Consider the following 9,249-nt stretch of genomic DNA (forward strand, 5'->3'; position numbering starts at 1 on the left):
AGGGAGCTAGTGGTTTGGCTTTGCAGTTGTGGGCAAAATGACCTTCATTTCCACACTCAAAGCATTTGATGGGCTTGTGAGTCTGCTTTGGCTTGTATTGAGTGGTAGCTTTCTTTTGCACAAAAGCATTGTATCCAATACCACTCTTGTTGTTTTTCATGACAATGTTCATAAGCAGCTCATTTTGGAGGTATTGACCCTTGTTGAACTTTTGCACACTTGTTGCAAGATGTTCATTTTCACTTTTTAGTTTCTTGACCTCATTTTTAAGCCTTTGATTATCCACTGCCAACTCATTGTTGAAATCATTGTTCTCAATAGCAACCTTTCCTCTAGTAGTTGCATCAGTCAAGTATTTCTTCAATTTTTGGTTGTCTAAAGTCAGGACTTCAACTTTTTCAGTCAATTCAGCATGTAGACTAGTTTGCTCTTCTTGACTCAAATCATCACATGAGGTTGCTACATCAATCTTAACAACAGGGTTAATAGCCTCATGTGTTTTGCAAGATAAAAGTTCATTTTCAACAAGAAGATTGTCATGATCAAATTTAATTTGAGTATAGTCTTCCTTGATTTTTACTAGTCTATTTTGCAACTCCCTATTAGCTTCATTTAATTTGTCACATTTATCCTTAGCATCTTTTAGGGAGATTGTGAGCTCATTTACAGTTGATGACATAGTTTTATTTTCTTCTTTTATTTCATCACTAGCTTTCATAACTATGTCATATTTGGCATTTAAAGATTCATTTTCATTTTTCAACCTATCACATTTAGCTTTTGACTTTCTAATAATTTGAGTATATTCTTTAAGCAAGTCAGCTAGTTCATCATATGAAGGTGAAGCAAATTCCTCATCACTATCACTATCACTATCACCAGTAATATTAATATCATTTTGTACCTTCCGTTCACCTCTAGCCATGAGGCATAGGTGAGAAGTCGATGATGGCGATGGTGATGGTGAAGAGAAGTCCCCGGCGATGGCGGCAACTTTTTCATCATTCTCTTCTTCACTTGAAGAAGATCCACTTGATGATTCAATATCGGTGAGCCAGTCACCAACAATATATGCCTTTCCATTCTTCTTCTTGTGGAACCTCTTTTGCTTCCCATCCTTCCTCTTGAAGAATTTATTTTCCTTATTTTCATCATCGCTGTCATCTTCTTTCTTGCCCTTGAACTTATTCTTCTTGGGCTTGTTACATTGAAGAGCAAGATGACCGAGCTCACCACAGTTGTAGCAGTCCATCTCAGAAATGGGCTTTCTTTTGTTGGAAAAGAATTTCTTCTTTCTTGAATCAAATTTGATGCCTTCTCTATCACTACTAGGAATATGTTTTTTAAGACATACATCTTAAGACAAATATCAGTGCATTTTATAGAAGCGTCTTTTATCATATGGTGTTGAGTAAGGTAAGACGGTTTGTTGGACATCCGTCTTTAATGAAGAAGGTTTTTGAGACAGATATATGGTTGGAAATGTCTTATATCTAATTAATACGGTTTAATTTTAAAAACTGTCTCAAATAAATATACCTTTTGAGGCATTAAGTTTATAAAAAGTGTCTTTTATTTTGGTTACTATATTAGACACTTTTGTATATGAAACCATCTCAAATAATGATATTATTAGAGTCATCTAGACTATACAAATTGTCTTAGATGTTAGTGAGTATACTAGAAACTTGTAAACATAAAACTGTCTCGTATGATATTTCTGATAAGACATATTATGAAAAAACGTAGTCAATAGTAAATTCTGATTAGATTGAACTAAACATTTTTCGGAATTTAAAATAAACTAGTTAGATGACTGTATGTTCGTACGGTTTCTATATATCATATAGGTAAAAAATCTTGCTTAAATAAGAAACTACTTCAAATACAATTATAGGTTTGAAATATGATTATTTTTTTATTTTCTCATTAACAGTATATTCATAGTTATAATATCGTCTCTTTGTACGACATATGCAACTTGATAAGCGGTGATTATTTAAAATTCATCGCTCGCGCAAAGATGAATTTAGAAACTCAGTTCAGTCCTCCGACTTTATCCGAAACGAGATTTATTAGAAATCAACGACTAAAATTTTAGGTGTAAAATAATTTAGTCCCCTCTGTGTCACAGCCCATGTGTCGAAGGCCAAGCCTAGCCACGTCTCCTTCGGCAGTCCATGTGTCACAGCCCGCCCAAACCCTAGCGCACAGTAGCCGTCATTCACCTCCTGCTCGCCCGCATCCGACTTGCCCGCCGACCACCTCATCCCTCCTACCGTGTAGCCCTAGCCCCAACCCCTTGGTGGCCTAGCTCCGTCGGTCGGCGGCCAACCGTAGCAGTCGCTCGTCAGCAACATCACCCAGCCCTAGCCTCACACTGCTCTCACCAGCAGTCGCCAACAACAGCAGCCAGTGGCAGTGAGCATCCGCGCACAGCACAGCTCCCGCCTTGATTCCCCGCCCTCCGCTCGCGGCCTCGCGCTCCAGTCACTAACAGGTAGCATCAGCAAGCAGTGGCATCGAAGGCGTGGAGACCGGCCAGCCGCCAACGCCCTCTGTAGATCGCTCGGCCTCTCCAAACGACCAGGGCCAGAAGTAGTGCTAGTCAGTTGAGATTACTTGAAATTCAAGTTGTATTTGAAGTTTTTTAAAAAATTCGGCCTAATGTGCTATGGCCACTAGTTTGAATTTAAGTTAGATTTAAAGGTTACACACAATTTACTAGTTTTATTATCTGAATAGTTGAATTGGTCTCGTACTATTGTAAATAATGACAAGAATTGTCATGTCCAACAATAGAGCTACATGCATGCATTAAGTTTTTGTGTTTGAATACAGTAAGGTTTCTTTGTGTTTTAGGTTGTATACAATAGAATGACCAGGCAGAGCTGTGGATTTGGAATTATGACAATGTCTTTAGCTGAAAAAGTCAGGGTTGTGGTCGAGCAATTTAATGATTATGTGAGGATACTTTCACTCCTTTGAGCCAACCGACTCTTGGCATGCTTCTGAATCTGATGATCAGCTATTCAACCGAAGGAAAATATGCAGCAGTGCTGATAAACAGTGGTCTATACTAGATTGTAATGCTGGTGTTTTGTACCACTTAAGATTTTTAGATTCAGGATTTGCACCAAAGTTTGCATTACACAATAACCTGAAATCAGAATCATACATTATAACCAATCATTTCTTATAGTTTCGGCTAGCTGTTTGGAACTGAATTTCTTCTACTGAGCGCATAGTGCGTCAGATTGCTGATAGTACTCATGACTAATTATAATTAATCTTTCCTTGCAAATAGACATTTCATGGAGGACCACTGAGGGTGAACTATGGGCCACCGCCACCCATGGCTCTGTTGAGGAGGTCAACAATGCCATATCAAACCTGATGGCATCGTAAGTTTGTTCTATGCCATTTTCATCCTTTCGTGTATCTTGTACCATGATTGTCACCAATGACTCTACCATGTTGCGACAGTTCCCCCATAGTGATTGGTGGAGCTCTCAGTAAATGCCAACTTCTTTAAATAATATGAATTCCTATTGTTTGATGAAGGAGGAATAAATACAGAGCGAAGGTATACCATTCTCTGTAGTAACTTAGGTAGTAAAACTATTTGACCATAATAACTCAAATGTATACTTGTCTGTAGACCTTTTTCCTTGCTAGTATGAATTTGTAAGATGCCAATGAGTCAACAGTTGTTGTTAGGTTTTAATGTATTACTTGTCTAATTGAACTCAAATGTTTTCCTTTGAAGTGTTATATATAAAAGTTGTATCTAATCTATTTATCTTGCTTGTGTAAAAATTTCATGACCATAGGTTTAATAGGTTAGGAGTTATGATTTTTTTCAAGTCCAGTTTCCGAATCTGTCCAAATTCTATACAGGTTTCGAAAATTGGATTGTTTGACTAAATTAAACCGAGAATCAGCTCTTAGTAATTATAAAGAAGTTGTAGTACTTTTATTAGGCTTTCCAAAAAGTCTTGGATCACCCCTTTTGGTGGTCTAGAAGTAAAATTATGGCTGTTTGAAATATAAAGTCTGAATCTGTCCAAATCTGGACAGAAGAGACTGTTTGTGTTAACTGACCTTGCTACGGATGGAATTAACATGAGATGTTTATAAATGAATTGTAAACAATTCTACTAGCTTTCTAAAAAGTCTAGGATCACCTGATTTGGATGTCTGAAACTCCAGTTATGGAATTTTAAAGTGAGTGGCCGAATTCTGTCCAAATCTGGACAGAAATTGTGTTTAGTACAGTTTGACCTTTCTAAAGGTCGAATCTTGTTATGATGATAATACAAAAGTTATAGAGGACTTTATAAGCTTTCCAAAAAGTCCTAGTTTACTATTTTTGGATGCATATCTTGTGAGTTATGAGCTAAACACATAACTGTTGTGCTGCTGTCCAAAATCAGCAAGTATTAAGTTGATTTCTCGAGTCATTCTTGTTTGGCTAGGTAGGATTAGTAAATTCTTGATTCTTGATTCTTGATTGTTGAAGACTTGTTGTATATAATGGCTATGGTAATCCATGCTTGTTGATCGATAAATGTCGAAGTTGGATATTGATCGTTTAGATTAGTAGTAGTGAATGACATTGTTTGGTCTGCTTCAGTTAAAATCTGAATTTTACTTAATGGACGTGTTCATTAGTGTTGTAAGACTTTAGAGTTTAAAGTGTGGTCTTGTAAAAGTCTATGATCCTAAATAATAATATTCTACCTACTGGACCATAGAAGCGTTTCTATCTATGCTCCAAGTAGGTGTCTGATAATGGCGAGTCCTAATATTGTTAGTCTTTATTATTATGCTTTGGTTAGGAAGAGCATAGGATATGTGAATAAGTGTATTATCTCGTAAAGTTTGAATTAGCCCGAATAGGTTGGAGAAATGTGATTACTATGTTTAGTGATATATCGATACCTAGTGTTTACTTGCGAATGTTTCATTGTCATGACATTAGAAGTTTAATTTATTATCTTGTGATTTTGTTTAGCCTTATGTTATTCATCTTTATAATCATTCATATGCATCTGGCATATCAGATAGGTACGCTAGATGATTATGCGATATGAAGGGCATGAACCAAACTGAACCACAAGATGGATGATCTGACCCAGTGCCAGGATGAGAGATGCTCACCGAGTGGTCGTCGTTTGACAACACTAGCTTAGTGTTATTCGAGGCAACTCTTTCACATGGATTTTTAAAATCTGTAGTGTTTAAAGAACCAGAAATGGATTTGCTTGTTTCTAATTCATTTTGCTTGTTGGATGTCGATATGCACATGCATTTTCAGGTAAATTCATTCCTTCTACTTTACATCCCTTTTTATTTCCTTGCACCATTGTCTCATATAGATAACCTTCTGCAGTCAGCTTATGATCAAGGGTACAAATAAGATCATGCCAACTCTACTCCATGTACTGCTGGTGTCACAGGTTTGCCCACTAATCTTGATTGCATTTTGCTTCACTTATCTATGGATTTATGGTTCTGTACTACAATTCTAAAACTTGTTTTTGAGTTGGATCGTTTACCTGTATTCCCCCAGAGTTTTTTTACTTAAGTATCTGGGACATGAGAGAACATAGTTTTGTTCACAATAATGCAACCATTACATCTTTTTATCACAACCTTGTTATAGCAGAATATGGCTAAACGAGTGAACAATAATATACTTCATTCGATGCTTTGTTAATTGTTATAGCAGTATGCAATACATATAAATATAGCATACTCATAATTGGAGTAGCAAACCATCTTACTTATTGTTTAGAGTGAGAAAACTATAGACAACAGAACATTTTGTCTACAAGATGACAATGTGCTCGTGGTTGTGCTCCTTTTTTGTGCTTTTTAGTTGAAATCTGATGCTACTTAAATCTAACTAATTTCTTAGCAGACAACTTGCCTTCTGTTGCACTATTTTCTGAGCACATAATTGATTGTCTCTGCCTTTCTGTTTCTAGGTCCTTAATGCTTTGTTCAACCTTTGCAAAATTAATAAAAGAAGACATGAACAAGCAACCGAAAATAGAATCATCCCTCACTTGATGAAATTTGTCATGTCAGACTCACCTCTGCGGCAGTATGCCCTGCCTTTGCTGTGTACTTAAATCTGCTGGAGGATGATGCATGGGCATGCACGACATTAGATTCTATTGCTGTTTGTTTGACTCACGATAATGATCACAGAAAAGTGGAAAAAACACTGTTGAAAAAAGAGGCCATTCAGAATTTAGTGAAGTTCTTCCAAGATTGCCCAGAACAGTTTTTTGGCCATATATTGGACGCTTTCTTGAAGATAATAACGTAAGAGTACAAGGCATATTCTCTGATTAATTGCAATCATGCTACAGATTGCTGATCGGTACATTGTATGCATGTTTTCGGCAGGAAATCTTCTAGGCTAAATACAACAATGGCTACCAATGGTTTAACAACATTGCTCATTGCAAGACTTGACCATTCAAATTTGGTGGTCGCAAAAGTGTGGAGACTTGAATTCATATAATGTGAGGCTTAACATTAGTGCAAACAGTTGTATTTTAGTTTAGATTTAGAGCACACTTATGTATGCGTTGTTTGACAATGCTTATTTATGATATATTGAATGGTACTTATTTATATTATATTAATTATAATGTTGTTCAATATATGTGTATGTATATTTCTCTTTCAAATTATTATAACGTGATGTCTGAAAAAATGATTATAAATTGAAGAATGTACTGCTGTGTAAGTCATTTCGTTTAAATCTTAATAAGACAGTCACCAAAATGTCTAATATCAGTCTCCTAAATAAGACGGTTTCTAAAACGTCCATTATTAGTCACCTAAATAAGATGGTTTTCCTATTGTAATCGTCTATTATTGTAGGATATTCGAGACAGTTTGATAAATACTTTATGACTTATAATGTTTGTATTCTCTACGGTTCTTTATAAGGAGTGTCTTAAACAAAAACATAATTCAAGACGGTTTATCAGACAAAATGACTTAAACAAATACCTTTTTCAGACGGTTATAAATTAAAAAATGTCTTAAAATAATATCTTTTGAGACGGTTTCCAACCATCTTATATGTGGGACATCTTTTGCGACTCCATCAAATTTGGACACTTCATAAGCGTCTTAATAACTAAAAATTAACCGTCTCATATAACATGATCTGTAGTAGTGTATTTAGCTTCTTCAACATCTTGGTGGTCTTCCTTACCATCAAGGCAATGTTTGCATCAAGGTCATCATCACTTGAGGATTCTTCCTCAACTTGTATTTTTGCTTTTCCTTTTCTTTCATGATTTGCTTTGAGAGCCAAATCCTTTCTTTTGGAAGATGATTCTTCTTTGTCGTTGATGTGCATGTACATCTCATGGGCATTGATCTTTCCCAAAATCTGTGTAGGTGTGGTAACTGAAAGATCCATTTGATGTAGCACAGTGACAATGTGTCCATATTTGTCTATTGGGAGGACACTGAGAATCTTCCTCACAACATCCGGTTGTGAGATTTGAGTAAGCCCCAATCCATTAACTTCCTCTACAAGAATATTGAGACGTGAGTACATAGCATTTGCATTTTCATTAGCAAGCATTTCAAAAGAATTTAACTTTCTCATGGTTATGTGATATCTCTCCTCACGCTCACTTCTAGTTCCTTCGTGTAGAGCACAAATGTCCATCCACAAATCATGAGCATTTTTATGATTTCTTACTCTATTGAACACATCTTTGCAAAGGCCTCTAAAAAGGGTGTTTTTGGCCTTGGCATTCCATTTCTCATAATTGAACTCATCACCTACAAGATTTGTGGGATCTCTAGGTTCGGGGAATCCTTGTGTGGCGGCTTTATAGACACCAATGTCTATAGCCTCTAAATATGCTTCCATACAAATTTTCCAATAAGGAAAATCGTCACCATCAAAAACGGGAGGAGGTCCATCCCCACCGGACATCGTAACTCTAGCGGTTAAGCTAATCTACGAGCAACAAGGCTTTGATACCAATTGAAAGGATCACGATGCCCAAGAGGGGGGGTGAATTGGGCTTTTCTAAAAATCAACACTAATTAAAACCTAAGCAAGAGCCCAACTTCACCCCAACAACTAGCACTAAGAATATAATACTAGAAATGCAACAATGCTAAGACAATACTTCAAATACTTGCTAAACAAATACACAATGTAAAGTGCTTGAATTAAGTGCAGAATGTAAAGCAAGGTTTAGAAGACTCCTCCAATTTTTCCCGAGGTATCAAAGAGTCGGCACTCTCCACTAGTCCTCGTTGGAGCACCCGCGCAAGGGTATCGCTCCCCCTTGGTCCTCGCAAGAACCAAGTGCTCACTACGAGATGATCCTTTGCCACTCCGGCGCGGTGGATCCCTCGAGACCGCTTACAAACTTGAGTCGGGTCACCAACAAGATCTTCACGGTGATCACCGAGCTCCCAACGCCACCAAGCCGTCTAGGTGATGCCGATCACCAATAGTAACAAGTCGTAGACTTTCGCTTGACCAAGAGAAGCCTAATGCAAGTGGTGTGTGCTCTAGGTGGCTCTCGCTAACGCTAATGAGGAACAAACACGGATTAAGATTCTCTAATCTCCTCACTAGGCTTTTGGTGCTTGCAATGCTCTAGCAATGTGCTGGAATAAATGTGGAGTGCAAGACATTGAATATGGTGGGTGGAAGGGGTATAAATAGCCCTCACCCACCAACTAGCTGTTACAGGCATTTTCCTGCGCACTGGCGCACCGGACAGTCCGGTGCGCCAACGGTCGTTTCCAACGGCTAGTTCTGACAGTTAGCCGTTGGACTCATGGCACACCGGACAGTGAACAGTCACTGTCCGGTGCACACCGGACAGTCCGGTGCACTGTCCAGTGCGCCACTAAAATTCCTTTCTGAAACTGGCGCTCTCAGGTTTCTGTGAAGGGAAGTTTCTTCCCCGGACCAGCCTAGCCCCACCTGGCAGAGGGTGCAGCGGACAGTCCGGTGCACACCGGACAGTCCGGTGCCCCAGGGCCAGAAACCCTAACTCTTGTTTTTCAGCTGATTTTCAAATCGGTTTTCGTTCTAACTTGTGAGTGAGTTCTAGAGTGACACCTAGCACTGTATGTGAGTGTGATTGTGCACCAACACTACACTAGAACTCTCTTGGTCAAACTACTCATCGACAACCCCTCTTTATAGTACGGCTAAAAGAGAATAAAAGACCTAACTAA

At 38.0% G+C, this 9,249-nt stretch overlaps 1 long non-coding RNA gene across 6 annotated transcripts; it reads left to right on the forward strand.

The window, feature by feature from the left end:
* Nucleotides 1–2,162: 2,162 nt before the first annotated feature.
* LOC103635047 (uncharacterized) lies at nt 2,163–6,678 on the forward strand. 6 transcript variants are annotated; one of them, XR_557118.2, is made up of 7 exons: nt 2,167–2,611; nt 3,308–3,404; nt 3,487–3,586; nt 5,067–5,320; nt 5,396–5,462; nt 5,994–6,336; nt 6,421–6,678. It is a non-coding gene; the product is annotated as an uncharacterized lncRNA (long non-coding RNA). The 6 variants fall into 6 exon arrangements; XR_557115.3 differs by lacking the exon at nt 3,487–3,586 and having other exon boundaries at nt 2,163–2,607; XR_557116.3 differs by lacking the exon at nt 3,487–3,586 and having other exon boundaries at nt 2,169–2,964.
* Nucleotides 6,679–9,249: the final 2,571 nt, after the last annotated feature.

The sequence above is a fragment of the Zea mays genome, chromosome 8, assembly GCF_902167145.1.
Source record: "Zea mays cultivar B73 chromosome 8, Zm-B73-REFERENCE-NAM-5.0, whole genome shotgun sequence".
NCBI classification, from domain to species: Eukaryota; Viridiplantae; Streptophyta; class Magnoliopsida; order Poales; family Poaceae; genus Zea; species Zea mays.